Source organism: Mustela nigripes, chromosome 3, assembly GCF_022355385.1.
Source record: "Mustela nigripes isolate SB6536 chromosome 3, MUSNIG.SB6536, whole genome shotgun sequence".
Taxonomy (NCBI): Eukaryota; Metazoa; Chordata; class Mammalia; order Carnivora; family Mustelidae; genus Mustela; species Mustela nigripes.
Window position 1 is genome coordinate 149696689 of NC_081559.1, and position 18738 is coordinate 149715426.

Consider the following 18738-nt stretch of genomic DNA (forward strand, 5'->3'; position numbering starts at 1 on the left):
AATCCTAAGGTACGTGATACTTGAAGATATAATTTGAAAAAAAAATTATTGTCTTGCCAACTCTGTTTCCCAGGTTGTGTTTTTGAAATTATAAAGCTAGTTAGTTTTTTACGTATCAGTCAGTATCTATCCACTCTTCCACTTTCCCTTATTAAGAGAGGACCTTACTTCATCTTTAATGGGACTGCTGAGAAAATGCCCCTATATATTCTGTTGTATTGTATTGTATTGTATTGTATTCTGTTCTATTCTGTGGTTTATGATAAGTGCCCTTCTTAATCCCCCAGGCCCCATCCACTTCTCCTCTGGTAACCATCAGTTTATTCTCTATAGTTAAGACTGTTTCTTGGATTCTCTCTCTCTCTCTCTCTCGTTTTCCCCTTTGCTCATTTGTTTTGTTTCTTAAATTCCACACATCTGTAAGATTGGATGGTATTTGTCTTTCTCTGACTGACTTATTTCACTTAGCATTATACTCTCTAGCTCTATCCACTTTATGGCAAATGGCAAGATTTCATTCTTTTTATGGCTGAATAATACTCCTCTGTGTGTGTGTGTGTGTGTGTGTGTATGCCATATCTTCTTCTTCCATTTATCCATGATGGACATTTGGGGGGCTTCCATAGTTTGGCTATTGTAAACAATGCTGCAATAAGCATAGGTGTACATGTATCCTTTTGAATTTATGTTTTTGTATTTTTGGGGTAAATACCTATGGATCATAGGTAGTACTATTGTTACTTTTTGAGGAACTGTTCCATACTGTTTTCCACAGTTTGTATTCCCACAAATAGTGTAGCAGTGTTCTTTATCTCTACATCCTTACCAACACTTGTTTCTGGTATTTTTGATATTCTTGTATTTCTGATTTCAAATTATTTCTATATCTTCACCAATCCTGTCATTTCTTCTTTTTTTCAGAGAAAGGGAGGAGGATGTCCTTCTTTTTCAGATTTCTCCTAAGAAAGATTCTTTTTCTTAGGCACTTACTCCTTCTCACTCTCAGTGCCTTTCTGCAGAGGAAGAATCAACATGCACTCCCAAGTTATGCCACTTGGCTTCAAACTTGGCTCAGGCACTTGCAAAATGTGTGACTTTGGATTGGTTACTTAATTTCTCTTTACTTCAGTTTTCTTATTTTTAAAATGGAGATAATAATAGTACTATTTTACAGAGTTATTGGGATGACTAAATGAGCTAAACATATGTAGAGTAAACAGGGTCTGGCACATAGTGAGAGTTATGTGTTATTTTAAAATGATTATTGCTATTCAAAAAGGCTCATCCAAGTTTTTAGGTGTTGAATATATTTTATATGCTGGACCCTTTTCTAACACCTAAGAAGCTAGTTCAGGTTTTGGAGCTGAATGCCTTTTGTCCTGTCATTTCCTTTTGCTTTTTTGCCCAGACATAAAAAACAAAAAACAAAAGAACCAAACATGGGGCACCTGGGTGGCTCAGTCTTTAAGCATCTGCCTTCTGCTCAGGTCATGATCTTGGGGTCCTGGGATTGAGTCCCGCATCTGGTCTCTGCTCAGCGGGAAGCCTGCTTCTCCCTGTCCCACTCCCCTTGCTTGTGTTCCCTCCCTGGCTGGCTGTCATTAAATAAATTCTATTCATTAAATAGAATCTTTAAAAAGCAGACAAACAAATAAAGCGTGTTTCTAGACCTCTCCTTCTACTCACCTTGGGTGATCATAGTAAGAGAGATTGAATCATCTAGATGTGGAACTGCCGAAGTATCCATTTTACATAAATCTTATACCTTTTCGTCTTCCTGGTTCGATTATCCCTTCTAAGTAGAGTTCTGTCACAATCAGCTGCTCCAAGCCCAGTCTGGTTGTCCTGCTTGACTTCCTTCTATTAAAGTCTTATATTTATTGTGCCTTTCCTTAGACACCAAATCCTGTGAATTTCTTGGGTGTTTTCTTTTGACACTTTGGTATACACCAGGGATCTGGGAGAGGGCATGTTTTGGGTGCCTGTATATATATATATTTTGGGGGGGGTTTAGGGTTTAGGTTTAGGTTTTAGGGCTTAGGTTTTAGAAAAAGAATATATTATTACAAATGCAAATATAGATTTGAAAATGAATATCTTTTTAGAATAAAATAATAAATTACAACAAAATGATGGTCTGGCAATACAGGTCCTTTTCCCACTAAGATTTCTTTCTACAGATTATCAGAAATATATACATTGAGTTCTCCAGAATTACAAAGCTTTCAGTTGATTTTCCATATTTATTTATTCTTTATCTATTATATGTTAAAAATGACCAATGAAATATTCTTCTATAATAAAAAAAGAAAAGCTAAGAATTAAATGACTCAAGGATTGACATTTTTGAACATGAAAACTACCGAGGATTTGATTATATTATATATATGTGTTTGTATATAAACCCTACCAAGGATTTGATGATATATATTTGTAATATATATAATATTTACATATTTTATATACATATATATATTAACTATATATATATAATATCTTCTTTGTCATTGTCCTTCCTTTGGCCCATGGTGGAAGGATAAAGGAGAGGCTGCTACTCTCTACCACTTTCTGTGTGCCTCCACCCTGTACTCGGTCCCAGCTGTTGAAGCTACTCCTGTCCCCTACCTAGGCGTATGAGAACTCTTCTCACTGGATTTTATACCCTTGTGCCTGTGTGTTTGTATATGCATAAACTTTGTACAAAAAGCAAGCCCCAGTGTGTGGTGGCTGCACCCAAATGCATGTAGTCAGCCAGTTGGTGTCTGTCTGATGTTTCTTCTCCTCTGAGAATAAAGGCAATATATTAGTATGTTATTCTGGAATTTTTCAAGTAAAAGAAAAAGTGTGTAACGAAGAGGAATGATGTCACTTTGGATTTCTAAATTCTTGGATGTAAGACTTCTCATCTCTAGCAGACTATATATTCCATGAGGGCAGAAGATTTGTTCATCTTATTGCTTCCTACCCCCAGACATTTGGCATAGAGTTCAATGTTTTGAATTGAGTTACATTCTAATGTTGAGAGAACTAATTATCTTCTTGGTGCTTTAAAAATGTATAAGGGTTTTCTACGTGTCAGTTAGGAGGAAAGCTGTGTATTTATAGTGTGATTATTTATTTATTTATTTATTTACTTAAAAGATTTTATTTATTTGAGAGAGAGAGAGAGAGCGAGTGAGTGCATAGGGGAAGCTGCAGAGGGAGAGAGAGAAGCAGGGAGTCAGATGTCGACCTGGATGCCAGGACCTGGGATCATGATCTGAGCCGGTGGTACTTGCCTAACTGACTGAGCCACCCAGGTGCTCTTTTATTTATTTTGGTACTGTTGTCTAGAGAGCTAATCATTTTTAAATATTTTTTTAAAAGCACCTTCTGTTGGTTTGACATTTCATGCTTTGGAGATTTTTTTCCTTTTAGTCAAAGTACTTGATGATCAGTCAGCTCTTACGTTTAAAGTTCAGTTTACATAGTAATAAACAGAGTAATATGGTTTAAAAGGAAATGTGTGTTCTCCTAAGTTTCAAATAAACAAACAAACAAACATGAGGCTACCTGTTTGCAAATGCATTTTCTTATGTGGCCTATTATTCTTGTAATTTCATGCAAAAACATTTAAACATGTCTAAATTTGGTAATATAAAAGATAAACAGTGATGATGCATATACATTTGTACATTTGTGTAAGAGTGGTGCTTGTCAGTTAGCTTTGTGACTGGGATATAGAGTTCAGTACTTATTAGTGATTAATATTACTAATACATAGCCACTTAACCTCAAATACAGAGGACTATATATATATATTGTGCTGACTATATATTTTTTATATTTACAGAGATTATAACTCATAAATGGGTTTTACTCCAAAGTCCATTTTTAAGTTGACTATCTAGCATCATTTCCTCATACACACAATATTATAGAGTCAGAAGATTGTAGTCAGAAGTCATCTAGTGGAAAGTCCTCAATTTAAAGATGATTAATTTTGCCTCATTTTCCCAAACTGTATCTTTTATTTTGTACTTTTACATTAGAAAAGATGAAAATGATATCATTAAAATTATAGTAATTAATTAAAATATTAAAAATGGCATTCAGTAATTGTTTCTCATTGCATTAGGTTAAGGTAAAGTACACTAAGTTACTAGACTATTTTAGAGGTTGATGGAGACAATAGAAATTATTTTAAGGAGGCTCCTGGATCAGTTTAAGGCTCTTAGGGTCTATTGATAATGGTTGGCTCTTCATGATAACTATGTATATTGCAAAATATATTATCTTTTTCTTAGTGAGGGTGTTTTGCTAATTCTATTAGTGTATCAGGCAAAAGCAAACTTTTTCATGTAAAAACTAAGATAAAAAGTGATAGGTGTGTAAACCTGGTGATTCACAGACCTGTACCCCTGGGGATAAAAATATATGTTTATAAAAAATAAAAAATTAAAATAAATAAATAAATAAATAAATAAATAAATAAATAGAAAAAGAAAAAAAAAGTGATAGGTGATTTTTATTTTTAAGGAAATAAAGTGTAGAAGAGAAAGGAGACAAGAAGATCTTTGAAAATAGGTCTTATGATTGGAGCATTTAGTCCATTTACATTCAGTGAGAATCCTGAAAGATATGAATTTAATGATATCATGCTGTCTGTAGAGTTGCTGTTTCTGGTGATGTTCTGTAGTCCTTTTTAGTCTTTGTCACTTTTGGTCTTTTCTTCTCACTCAAAGAATCTACTTTAATATTTTTTGCATGGCTGGTTTACTGGTCTTGAACTCCTTTAGTTTTCTTTTCCTGTCTGGGAAACCCTTCTTCTCTCCTGTTCTGAGTTATAGCCTTGCTGGGTAGAGTATACTTGACTGCATATTTTTTCCCTTCAACATGTTGAATATATCATTGCCACTCTCTTCTGGCTTGCTAACTTTCTGTGGAGAGATCTGCAGCTGCAGAGATTTGTAAGTTAAGGACTTCTTTTAATGTTTGCTTTTTGGATTTTTTCTTTACCACTATATTTTGCAAATTTAAATACAGTATGTCTTGGTGTTGGCCTGCTTTGTTGATTTTAATAGGAGTTTTCTGTGTCTCCTGGGTTTGGATGTCTATTTCCTTCCCCAGATTAGGGAAGTTTACAGGTATTATTTCCTCAAATAAACCTTCTATTCCTTTTTCTCTCTTTCTCTGAGACTTCTTTGATATGAATATTATGTCTGATGGAGTCACTGAGTTCCCTGTCTACTTTCTTGATCCATCATTTTTCTTTTTCTCTTTTGTACAGATACATCATTTTCCATAATTCTATCTTCTGTATCACTTGTTCATTCCTCTGCTTCTTCTATCCTTGTGGTCTGCCTGGTTTTGAATCACAGTTACTGCATTCTTCATTTTGGGCTGATTGTTTTTTAGCTCTTTTATATCTGCAGTAAGGTTCTCCCTGATGTCTTCCACACTCCTCTCAAGCCCAGCTAATATTCTTATCACTATTGCTTTAAATTCTGGATCAGGCCTATTTCTTATATCTGTTTCAATTAGATTTCCGGCCATTATTTTTTCTTGTTCTTTCTTTTGAGATGACTTCCTGTCTTGGAATTTTGTCTAGGTCTCATCTTCTGTGTGGTAGAAATCCTGTTATGTTTCCTGCTTCTGAGAGTAATGGTTTTATGAAGAAGAGATTATATAGTGTCTAGAGTCTGGTGCTTCAGGGAGGGTCTGTAGTGTGTGCTTTGTGCACTCTGCTGCTGTGTTTTGCTGTTCTGTCACTCAGGTTAGTCATTGGAAGAGGTTCTCCTTGCCTGCAATGGACAGTGTTTGAACCTCAGCCAGAGTATGGTGGGTTTTAACTAATTGTGTTCTGATCTACTTGTTAAATGAGACCTAATGCCACTTTCCCTAGAACTGAAGCTTTGCAGAGCTCTATGGTTGGTCAGTAGACATGGTGCATATGGGGGGTTTTGCTGCTTTTTGGGGGGAAGGGACTTGCTGAACTGGTCCTTAGGAACACTTAGCCTGAGAAAAGCAGTACTAGCGAAGCCTAGGAATAAAGATTTGGTGTAAGCAGGTTAGGCAGCCAGTGTTGGTGCTGTGCTGTTTTATTTAAGTTGGTTTATGCTGAGGTTTATGGGGAGGGACATGGTGCCAGCTAGCTCCTTTGTCCCCGGAGATGGGACTCTGTGCTTCCTGCTCTTAGGGAAACACTTTCTGAAGAGTGACTGATCATCCCAGGTTTTTCAGATTACTATTTTCATGCTCTCTGTAACTAGGTTGCTTGCCTGCGTGGAGCAGCTCAGTGCACTTTTGGCTCTATCCTGGCCAAGCCTGCTGACTTAAAACTTCAATCTTTAAGGACCTAGTGTGGTGGGGACTGGTGCTGGTTTCTGGGGGAGGGTTTTGCCACACTGGGACTGATACAGGTTTGATGAAGAAGGGCAGTTGCATCATACAGGGGCATGGGATTTGGAACAGAGCAGGCTAAACAGCCAGTATGTGGTTTAGCCACTCTCAGGAGGTGTCTCTGTGGCTGTTCTGAGGGTCAGAAAGGGAAATGGTGCCCACTGGCTCTTTTGTCCCTGGGGAAGTGACTCTGAGAACACCAACTCTTACAGATGCACTCCAAGAAGAGTGAATAGTCTTCCCCAGTGCCTTAGGCAATCCTCTGATGGTGCCCTGTTCCCATCCTTCCCCCCATCCCCAGTTGCTTGCGTGCCTTCTCTCTAGAAATAGGACAGCACCCTCAGGTCTCTATCCCAGCCAACCCCACGAACCTCTAAAACTCCTGTTTCTTTGAGCCCTGCATATTGGAAAAACATAAAAATCAGCCTCTCTCATTTTCCCAGACAATACTCTGGGGAAGTGTTCTTGTGGATATCCCTGTGTCTTCTGCTCTGTCTCACCTTGCTTCTTGACTAGGCCTTACTTCTCTCTACAGCATCGTGATTCACTTCTCCCCCAAACCACATCTCTGCACTTCCTACCTTCCTCAATGTGGTCTTCTCTCTCCCTCTAGCTGTGCGGTTTATTCTGTCAATCCTCAGGTCTCTTTCCTGGTTATTCAGAATGATCTGATAGTTATCTAGCTGTGTTCCAGGGAAGAAGCAAGCCCAGGGTCCTCCTACTATGTTGCCATCTTAGCTTCCCCCACTATAGTACAGTACTATAAATGTATTTTCCTACATTTTTTCCCCTTTAGTTTACTTTATTGTAAATATACAGCATATACACGTCTGACATAAAGTTATGTATTAATTGGCTTTTGTTATCAGTAAGGCTTCTGGCAAACAGTAGGCTGTTAGTTAAGTTTGGGGACATCAAACGTTCTACATGGATTTTCAACTGCAAAGGGGGTTGTTTGGGGGGTGGGGAGTGCCCCTAACTTTGCTATGAGCCTCTGTAGCAAATTAATCAAACCTTAACTTGGAAAGAGTCATGGAAATCTGCCCCTGTGACCAAATTGAACAGAGTTGTTCATAATCTGGGGTTCTGCTACATGTGATTGGCATCTGAAGTGAGATGGGAACAGTCTCGTGGAACTGAACCCTTAATCTGTGAGATCTAGCACTACCTCCAGGCAGTGTAAGAACTGAGTTAAATTCTCAGATACCTTAGTGGTATCCCCAGAATTGCTTGGTATTTTGTGGAGGGACCCCCCACCCCCAATACACATTGGAATTTGCTCCAGGAACCCATAATCCCCTTCTTCTCTTAATTTCTTGTCCTCTTAAGGAACTTTGTTCTAGAGGATGTTTTCTTAGATAGGCCTTCTCAAGTTAGAGAAGCTATAAGTGATCTCTAAGATGTGATTAACCCTCAAATATATCCCTGTATCTTGATTTAAGAAACAAACTCATATTCTTATGAAAACTTGCTTCTCATCTTCATTCCTTATAATATTATCACAATTAGATTCTGAATTCCCAGAGGGAAACAATCATATGAGTTTGGTTCACCACGGTATTTTCTTTCTTTCTTTTTTTTTTTTTTTTTTAAGATTTTATTTATTTGACAGAGATCACAAGTAGATGGAGAGGTAGGCAGAGAGAGAGAGAGAGAGAGAGAGGGAAGCAGGCTCCCCGCTGAGCAGAGAGCCCAATGTGGGACTCAATACTGGGACCCTGAGATCATGACCTGAGCCGAAGGTAGCAGCTTAACCCACTGAGCCACCCAGGCACCCCACCACTGTATTTTCATTGCCTATTTCAGTTCAAGGAGCATAGCTGGTATTCAAAAGATATTTGCTGAGTGCCTGCCATTTACCTAGTAATTGAAGCATGAAAATCTTGTAGGCATGTTTTATACACTTGTTTCTTTATTTTTCCATATGTTATACTTAGATTTCACTGTTCCTTTGTATTTCTAATACTTGCTACTTATTTTTTTATCCAGTACTCAATTCTAGTTACTTGTCTAGTTACCTGTCTAGTTACCTGTCTCCAGGACTACTACATTTACAATTAAAGTTCCATTCTCAAGTCTCTTCTTATCTTAATTCCTCATTGTGTACTACAACAAAGTAAATATGTTTATTTCATTCATATTTAAAAAATTTTTTTAAAGGTTTTATTATTTATTTGATAGACAGAGATCACAAGTAGACAGAGAGGCAGGCAGAGAGAGGGGGGGAAAGCAGGCTCCCTTGCTGAGCAGAGAGCTGGAACGGGGTTTGATCCCAGAACTCTGGGATCGTAACCTGAGCCGAAGACAGAGGCTTTAAACCACTGAGCCACCCAGGTGCCCCATTATTCATATATTTGTAATAGACTTTATTTTTTGAGCAGTTTTATGTTTGCAGAAAAATTGAGCAGAAAGTAGAGTTTCCAAATACCCTTTACTCTCTTAGTTTCCCGTATTATTAACATCTTGCATAAGTGTGGTATATTTGTTGCAACTAATTAATCAATATGGTATATTACTATTGACTAAAGTCTATGTTTATAACAGGTTCACTGTGTTGCACATGCTAGGGTTTTTGACAAATGTATAAGGACATGTATTCACCATCACAGTATCATATAGAATATTTACTGCTCTAAACATTCCTTGTGTTTCATCTGCTCTTCCCTCCTTCCTTAATCTCTGGTAACCACCAATCTTATTTCTATAGTTTTACTCTTTCCAAAATGTTACATACTTGAAAAAATACAGTTATTAGCTATTTAAAATTGATTTCTTTCTCTTAGCAATGGTACATTTAAGATTCCTTCATCTTTTTTCATGACATGGTAGCTCATTTCCTTTTGTCACTGAATAATACTCATTATATGGATGTACTTCAGTTTATCTATTCAACTGAAGAATAGTTGCTTCCAAGTTTTCGCAATTATGAATAAACCTGCTATAAATATTCATGTACAGGTTTTTGTGTGAATGTTAAGTTACCAACTTGGGAAATACCAAAGAGTGCAATTGCTGTATTGCGTGGTAAGAGTATGTTTAGTTTTGTAAGAAACCACCAAACTGGCCTCCAAAGTGTGAGTACCACCACCTTTCCACCAGCCATCACTGAGAGTTTTTGTTGCTCCATTCATTGACAGCAATTTGTGTTGTCAGTGTTCTGAATTTCAGCCATTCTAATAGGTGTGTTGTGGTATCTCATGTTTTTCTTTTTTGTTTTTTTTTGTTTTGTTTTTTAGAGAGAGAGACATACACAAGTGGGGGTAGACACAGAAGGAGAGGAAAAGAATCTTGAGGAGGGTCTACGCTCAATGCAGAGCTCTACCTGGGGCTCAATCTCAGGACCCTTTGATCTTGACCTGAGCTGAAATCAGGAGTCAGACACTTACCCGAGCTACCCACACGCCCCTGATACCTTGTTGTTTTAATTCGCTTGTCCCTGATGATCTGTAATGTGGAGCATCTTTTTATATATTAATTTTCCATCTGTATTTCTTCCTTGTGAGGTGTTTGTTCATATCTTTTACTGATTTTTTTAATTAGGTTGTTTGTTTTCTTATTGTTGAGTTTTAAAAGTTATTTTTATATTTTGGATATAAGCCCTTTATCAAATAGGTGTTTTGCAAATATTTTTTCCCAGTATGTGTATTATCTGTTCATTCTCACAGTAGTGTCTTGCAAGCAGAAGTTTTAAATGCTAATAAAGTTTAACTTATTAATTTTTCCTTTCATGAATGATGTTTTTGGTGTTTAATCTAAGAAGTCATCACCACACTGAAGGTCACTTAGATTATTTTCCAATTTTTTTTCCCTGCAAGTTATAAAATTATGGCTTTTACATTTAGGTCTGTCATCTATTTAGAGATAATTTTGTGCAGGGTGTAAAGTCTGTGTACCCATGCATTTTTTTTTCCCAGAGAGATGTCCAGTTGTTATAATACCATTTTTGGAAAAAAATATCCTTTCTGTATTGAGCTGCCTTTGCTCTTTCGATTTGATCATGTGATTGTATACATGTGGATATATTTCTGGGCTTACTGTTCTGTTTCATTGATTTTTTTTTTTTTTTAAAGATTTTATTTATTTGGCAGAGAGAAATTACAAGTACACTGAGAGGCAGGCAGAGAGAGAGAGAAGGAAGCAGGCTCCCTGCTGAGCAGAGAGCCCGATGCAGGACTCGATCCCAGGACCCTGAGATCATGACCTGAGCCGAAGGCAGCGGCTTAACCCACTGAGCCACCCAGGCGCCCTCATTGATCTTTTTGTCTACACTTTTTTGCCCATATTATTTCTCTGATGTGTTTGTGAATTTCTACAGATATATCTTCAAATTTAATTTCTTATTCAACTCTCTCTAATTTGATCTTTGTCCTTTTCATTGTGTTTTTAATTTTAATAATTATAATTTTCATTTTGAGATGTTCCACCAAGTTCTTTTTTCAAATTTGTCTGGTCATTCCTGATAGTCTTTTGTTATTGATCATCACTGTTATTCTATCTTTTATTTCTACAAATATCTTATACCATTCTATACCCTATATCTAACATACATATAGTCTTTAGGAGTATAATTCTAATGCTCCACTCATGGTAACTTGTCTTTGCAGATAATCTTTCTGTGAAAGATTTGCTTATTCTCAACATATAATAACATGTGACCTAAATTGTGGATACTTTCCCCCAGGGAGAATTTATAACTTTCTCTTCCTAGAACCAGGATATATGAAGAAGCTGACATTCTTTCATTCTACTTCAAGAATCTCTCTCTAAATCAAGGTCCTCAGGCTGGGCTCCCCTCCTTTTTCCTGGGTCAAGTTGCATTTTCCTCCCATTGCTCTCCTCAAAATCCTACCCCTCCTGTCTACTTCTTGTTCACATCTCAGGTATCCACTCACTTTCATTTCCTTTTTGTTGCAATATGGTGCTCCTCAGAGACATCACTTCCTCCTTGTCAGATGAATAATGTAACAGAAAGTTCTTTTGCATGATATGTGCAAGAACAGAGTTCTTTAGAGAATCAAGACTGTCATGATTTAGAAACTGTGAAGATCTTTTTTCTAAGGTGTGATGTTCTACACCTCAAGACAATGGGTGCCAGATATTTTCTTTTTAATAGTTCTATTACAACAATGAAAATTTCCCTTAGACTCATTGTGTAGGTCCTTTAAATAAAGAAGTAGAGTTTATATCTCTACACTTAAAAAAAAAATACTTATCTGTTTTAAAGAGAGAGAGCACAAGCAGCAGGGGCAGAAGGAGAGGGGGAGAAAATCTTAAGCAGACTCTATACTGAGCATGGAGCCTGATGTGGGGCTGGATCTCAGGACCCTGAGGCCATAAATTGAGCTGAAACCAACAGTTAGATGCAAAACTGACTGAGTCACTGGGCCGCCCCTCTATCTCTACATTTTTAAAAATTGAAGAATTTGTTACTGTATGCATATATTCTGTACCTTGGTTTGTAGTAATAGTTATTATTTTTACATGCCTAATATATTATAAATGGTGGGTCAAAGCTTTGCTTTTATTACTTCTAACTAGTACAACAGTCCCAAAGGTAGATATTCCTTTTCTAAAGATAAATAAATGAGAAGTTGGAATTGTTTATAAGAGACAAAGCACAACTTCAGTTTATATGCTAATTGAGTATTTATTCTGGAAAAATTTTATGACAGGTCAATATCCCTATAAAAGGTTTAGATTGGGTCTTCAAGTCATATCTTTACAGTTGGCTTTGTCAAAACATATCTTTTAATTTTTTTTCCAGAAACTTTATGAAAATAAAAAGTATAGGGATTAATCTTTATGATTAATGTATCTACTAATCAACTGTAGTGGCATAGGAGTAGAGCTCCTTTGAAAAAATAATCAAATAATTTTGAAGCCATGAAGTCATTGGAGGTGAGCTGTATCCGTAGATAAGGAAGCTGATCAAATGTACTCATAACTAGATACTAACATTTCAAAAAATTTCAGAAGTTAAGTCAGAAGAAACTGAATAGAATGACACTTTATAGTGGTATTATCTGAAGATTGCTGATTGATTGATCTTTCCATTTAGTAGCTAGGGTATGTTAAATACTGAACATTTTTTTTCTTTAAATTACTAGTGTAATAAAATAATGAAATCCATTATATACAATGTAATATATAATAAATAAAAGAAAACATAAATCCATTTTATATAATGTATAATATATTATCTCTTTCTCTGTGTGTGTGTATATATATATATATATATATATATATATATATATAAAGTGAACTTAATTTGTATTAAATTACAACTGCACCTTCTTCTAGTGCAGAAGAATAACATTTATATTCTTTTTAGTTTTCATCAAATAAATGTAGATTCTATAATATATAAAAGAAAAATTCAGGAGGAAAAAATCTATAAGAGGTTGAATAGATTCAACTTTTTATGACTTGTTTTAATTAATTTAAAATGAAAAAATGTAAATTGCCTTAGGGAAATCACATAAATATAATTCATCAATAAGTATTTTATTAAAAGTGTATTTATTATTCCCAAATTTGTAAGCAGAACTAAACAGGATGCAGAAGATACATGCAGAAGATATAAGTTGTTAGGGTATATAAGTTGTTAACAACTTATAAGATATGAGTTGTTAGCAGTTATAGACAAACCCTAAATCTCAGTGGTTTAACATAATAGAAGTTTTTTTGTTTCTCAGCTCAAACCTTATAGGGTTATTTTTGATTGGTAGGCTGTTCCCATTTTGTTCTCCCATCTTTCTGTGTGGTTTTCACATCTACCCTACTCATTTGCTTCAAGTTGGAAGGGAAAAAGACATGGAGAATCTTAGGTAGGAAGGTTTTTTGGTGAGGTTGGGAGCAGATTTTGATGGGCCTGGTCTGGAATGGTGCATATTACTTTCACCCTCTTTTCCATGTTCCATTGGCTAGAACTCAGCCATGAGACTACATCTAAGTGCAAGAAAGGTTGGGAAATGTACTTTTTAGCTCTGTGCCCGGGAAGAAAAAGACATGGTTTTTTGCAACATAGAGAAATTTTTGAGATGGATATAAAATCATTGTATATTAAAAATTGAATTGTTGTTATTTAGACATGTATCTATTAATTGATATATAAGGAACTGAGGCATATAAAGGATAAATGACCTGCTTAAGTTTATATAAAGTAGAAAAATTAATGTACAAATTTAGATCATTTTGAGCCCAAGACTAAGATTCTTTTATTTCTTATCATAGGCACAACCTAGTAGAGAACGCAAGTAACTACGTGTCATGTAGTTAGGGAACACCATCAAGGCTATTAACTGGGGCTCCTTCTTTGGCCTGAGATAGTATAATTGGTGTACAGCCTGAAGATTATTTTGATTGATTCACACAGTAATTTAAAACTTTTTAAAAAGTAAGTTATGGTCTTAGGCTGCTTAGGCTGCCATAACATAAAACCATAGATTGTCTTAAATACCGGAATATACCAGGCCTTCATGTGTACATGTGGAGAGAGAGAGGTCTTTCTCTTCTTCTTAGAAGACTACCAGTCCTATCGGATTAGGTCCCTACCCTCATGATCTCATTTAACTTTATATTCTTTTTTTTTTCTTTTTAAAAAAAAATTTATTTATTTTCAGCATAACAGTATTCATTATTTTTTCACCACACCCAGTGCTCCATGCAATCCGTGCCCTCTATAATACCCACCACCTGGTACCCCAACCTCCCACCCCCCTGCCACTTCAAACCCCTCAGATTCTTTTTCAGAGTCCTTAGTCTCTCATGATTCACCTCCCCTTCCAATTTACCACAACTCCCTTCTCCTCTCTAACACCCCTTGTCCTCCATGATATTTGTTATGCTCCACAAATAAGTGAAACCATATGATAATTGACTCTCTCTGCTTGACTTATTTCACTCAGCATAATCTCTTCCAGTCCCGTCCATGTTGATACAAAAGTTGGGTATTCATCCTATCTGATGGAGGCATAATACTCCATAGTGTATATGGACCACATTTTCTTTATCCATTCGTCCGTTGTAGGACATTTTGGTTCTTTCCGTAGTTTGGCGACCGTGGCCATTGCTGCTATAAACATTGGGGTACAGATGGCCCTTCTTTTTACGACATCTGTACTGTATCTTTGGGGTAAATACCTAGGAGTGCAATTGCAGGGTCATAGGGAAGCTCTGTTTTTAATTTCTTGAGGAATCTCCACACTGTTCTCCAAAGAGGCTGCACCAACTTGCATTCCCACCAACAGTGTAAGAAGGTTCCCCTTTCTCCACATCCCCTCCAACACATGTTGTTTCCTGTCTTGCTAATTTTGGCCATTCTAACTGGTGTAAAGTGATATCTCAATGTGGTTTTAATTTGAATCTCCCTGAGGGCTAGCGATGATGAACATTTTTTCATGTGTCTGATAGCCATTTGTATGTCTTTATTGAGGAAATGTCTGTCCATATCTTCTGCCCATTTTTTGATATGATTGTCTGTTTTATGTGTGTTGAGTTTGAAGAGTTCATTATAGATCCTGGATATCAACCTTTTGTCTGTACTGTCAATTGCAAATATCTTCTCCCATTCTGTGGGTTGCCTCTTTGTTTTCTCGACTGTTTCTTTGCTGTGCACAAGCTTTTGATTTTGATGAAGTCCCAAAAGTTCATCTTCGCTTTTGTTTCCTTTGCCTTTGGAGACATATCTTGAAAGAAGTTGCTGTGGCTGATATCGAAGAGATTGCTGCCTATGTTCTCCTCTAGGATTCTGATGGATTCCTGTCTCATGTTGAGGTCTTTTATCCATTTTGAGTTTATCTTTGTGTACGGTGTAAGAGAATGGTCGAGTTCCATTCTTCTACATATAGCTGCCCAGTTTTCCCAGCACCATATTCTAAAAGCTTCATCTCCAAATACAATTGCATTAGGGGCTGGGACTTCGACATATGAATTTTGGGGAGACAAATTCAACCTACAGAAGTTACTAATATTTAAAAATAAAAATTTCACATGAAACTTCAGACTTCTGGCTTCTGTAAAAGCAAACTAAACAAAACAAAAACAAAACAAAAGCCTGCAGAGTCTGCACTTTGGACTTTTCTTAATACGTGATAAAAATGAGAAAACAACAGCAGAGAGAGAGGAGGGTTGTGGCTTTATGGGCATTCTTTCCAGTTTAGCGTAGTCCCTACCTTTTAATACATGCTTGGCTATTATAAGCATTTAATTTTGTGACCTTTGGATATAGAGCACCCTGAAAGTGTTCTAGAGCTCTTGTGAGTAAATCTATAGGTTTTGGATGTATCTCCCCTTCATCTGCTTGAGGAAATTGAAGTTCTTTTTTTCTAGGGGAGTTTCCTTGCAGGTGAGCATCAATAAGGTAATGAACTTTGTCAATAGACAGTGTTTACTCATAGCCTAGGAAATTATGAAAGTTATTTTGTGGACAGTATTCAAGTGTCAAATAGCTATTTGGATCCATAGTCATCCTTGCCATAATTCTTAATCTTTCTGTGTTCCTGGCTGTCTAATTATATTTATATCATTTCTCTTAATCTATTCTGCTATCCATATTTAGAAGCAATTATTTGCAGACATTACATAGTTTTAGACAATAATACATACCTACTGAATGCAGAGAACTATATGTTTTTATTTCAAAAGAGATACAGAAATAGGAATATGCTGTCAAGTTACTTTTTGTGATGTAGAATATACATCATAGCATCATAGGGCACTTAGGGCCTCATTCTGAAAATTGTACCATTCCTAGTTCTAACATTTGATTCTTCCACTTTAACGTTTCACATCTTTTGCTTCTTGATGATACTACTTTGGAGACAGATCAGAAGCACTGGCCCATGTACACCAGCCACCAAATCTTGAAAATTCTCAGCATTAGTGAAGCAAGCAACTCAGTCATACATATAGAAAATGACAACAGTGAAGGTCTTAGCATTTTGGTGTAAACTTCTCAGTTACTCCAAAGATGATATATCCAGATCACAGATTGGGGTAAGTTTCCAAGTCTTGTAGAATAGACTCCATGTAGACAAAGGAAAGAGGTCCGACTTTAGTATTTCTTGGCTCTCAATTACTTTTTCTACAAAATGGGGATGATAAGAATATCAGCTAATATAGTTGTATAAGGATAAATTATCTGAAACATGTAAACTGCCTAGAATAATGGCTGTCACTTAGTAAGAACTAACATGTTTTATTATTTTGGGGGTGCAGTATATCCAAAAGGTTAAGACAATTTTTTTTAAAGATTGTTTTATCTACCTACCTACCTATCTATCTTATTTAGAGAAATAATGTGAGAGAGGGCTCATGAGGGGAGGGGCAAAGAGAAAGGGAGAGAGAGAATTCTTAAGCAGACTCCCTGCTGAGCATGGAGTCTGACCCAGGGCTCCATTACAGGATCTGGTGATCATTACCTGAACCCAAACCAGGAGGCACCCTGAGAATGGATTTTCAAGTCAATTTAGTTTTCCTTTGTATTCTGTGTCCTCTACTTCCTAGTTATATTAATCAAGTTTGCAGTTTCTTTATGTGTAAAATGGGCAGTAAAGAATAGCAACCTTGTCAGGTTATATAAATATATAATGAGACAAATCATGTAAAGATCTTAGTCTAATGTTTTGCATATAATAAGTACTCGACATATTACAAGTAGATGTGTAAAATAGATGATTGTAAAATGCTAGTTCCAAATGGGGAGAAAAAAAAGATCTTGGAAAAGCTTCTAATGATATCAGTGACTAGATTTTAAAAAGAGTGGATTCTAGGGGTGCCTGGGTGGCTCAGTTAGTTAAGCGTCTGCCTTCAGCTTGGGTCATGATCCCAGGGCCCTGGGATCGAGCCCAACATCAGGCTCCCTGTTCAACCGAAGCTTGCTTCTCCCTCCTCCCTGCTCCTGCTCTCTCTTGCTATCTTGTCCCTCTCTCTCTTAAATAAATAGATAAAAACTTTTTTTTTTTTTTTTTTTTTTTTTAAAAAGAGTGGATTCTTGGGACGCCTGGCTGGCTCAGTTGGTTAAGCAGCTGCCTTTGGCTCAGGTCATGATCCCAACGTCCTGGGATTGAGTCCCACATCGGGCTCCTTGCTCTGTAGGGAGCCTGCTTCTCCCTCTAACTCTGCCTTCCACTCTGTCTGCCTGTGCTTGCTCTCACTCACTCTCTCTCTGACAAATAAATAAATAAAATCTTAAAAAAAAAAAAAGAGTGGATTCTTGTTCTGTGTATCTCTGTAGTGTGAGATTAGGCATGAAAATACCTAATGTCATATTAAATCAAATCCACATTGCATTATGTGAATCAATTAACTTACATAACATTCTTAAAGTATGGAATATTTGTTTTATGTAAAGAATTAATATTATGTTTTAGGAAACTTTGGCCAGGAGGAAATAAGCTATTATAAATATTTTATAGTGTGTTGATATTATTTATATTGACAGTGAAACAAGAAAAGCCTTCTTGAGGATTTTTATATTCATTGCCATGTGGCAAATATTGACTAAGTTGTTTGTCAGTGTTCATTTTTAAGTATTATCATTTTTTCCCCATTTTATTTTATTTTATTTTTCAGTGTTCCAAAATTCACTGTTTATGCACCACACTCAGTGCTCCATGCAATACGTGCCCTCCATAATACCCACCACCAGGCTCACCCAACCCCCAACCCCTCCCCTCCAAAACCCTGTTTGTTTCACAGAGTCCACAGTCTCTCATAGTTTGTCTCCCCCAACTTACTTCTCCTCTCCATCTACCAATGTCCTCCGTGTTATTCCTTATGCTCCACAAGTAAGTGAAACCATATGATAATTTTTTAAAATTAATTTATTTATTATCAGCATAACAGTATTCATTATTTTTTCACCACACCCAGTGTTCCATGCAATCTGTGCCCTCTATAATACCCACCACCTGGTACCCCAACCTCCCACCCCCCTGCCACTTCAAACCCTTCAGATTGTTTTTCAGAGTCCATAGAAACCATATGATAATTGACTCCTCTGCTTGACTTATAATCTCTTCTAGTTCTGTCCATGTTGATATAAAAGATGGGTATTCGTCCTTTCTGATGGAGGCATAATACTCCATTGTATATACGGACCATATCTTCTTTATCCACTTGTCTGTCGAAGGGCATCTTGGTTCTTTCCACAGTTTGGTGACTGTGGTCATTGCTGCTATGAACATTGGGGTACAGATGGCCCTTCTTTTCACTACATCTGTATCTTTGGAGTAAATACCCAGGAGTGCAATTGCAGGGTCATAGGGAAGCTCTATTTTTAATTTCTTAAGGAATCTCTACACTGTTTTCCAAAGTGGCTGCACCAACTTGTATTCCCACCAACAGTGTAAGAGG

General features: G+C 36.6%; 1 protein-coding gene across 1 annotated transcript in view; it reads left to right on the forward strand.

Annotated features, from left to right (window-relative positions):
• CNBD1 (cyclic nucleotide binding domain containing 1) overlaps nucleotides 1-18738 on the forward strand; it is a 327798-nt gene that overhangs the window by 18458 nt on the left and 290602 nt on the right. The gene's annotated exons all lie outside the window — the stretch shown is intronic.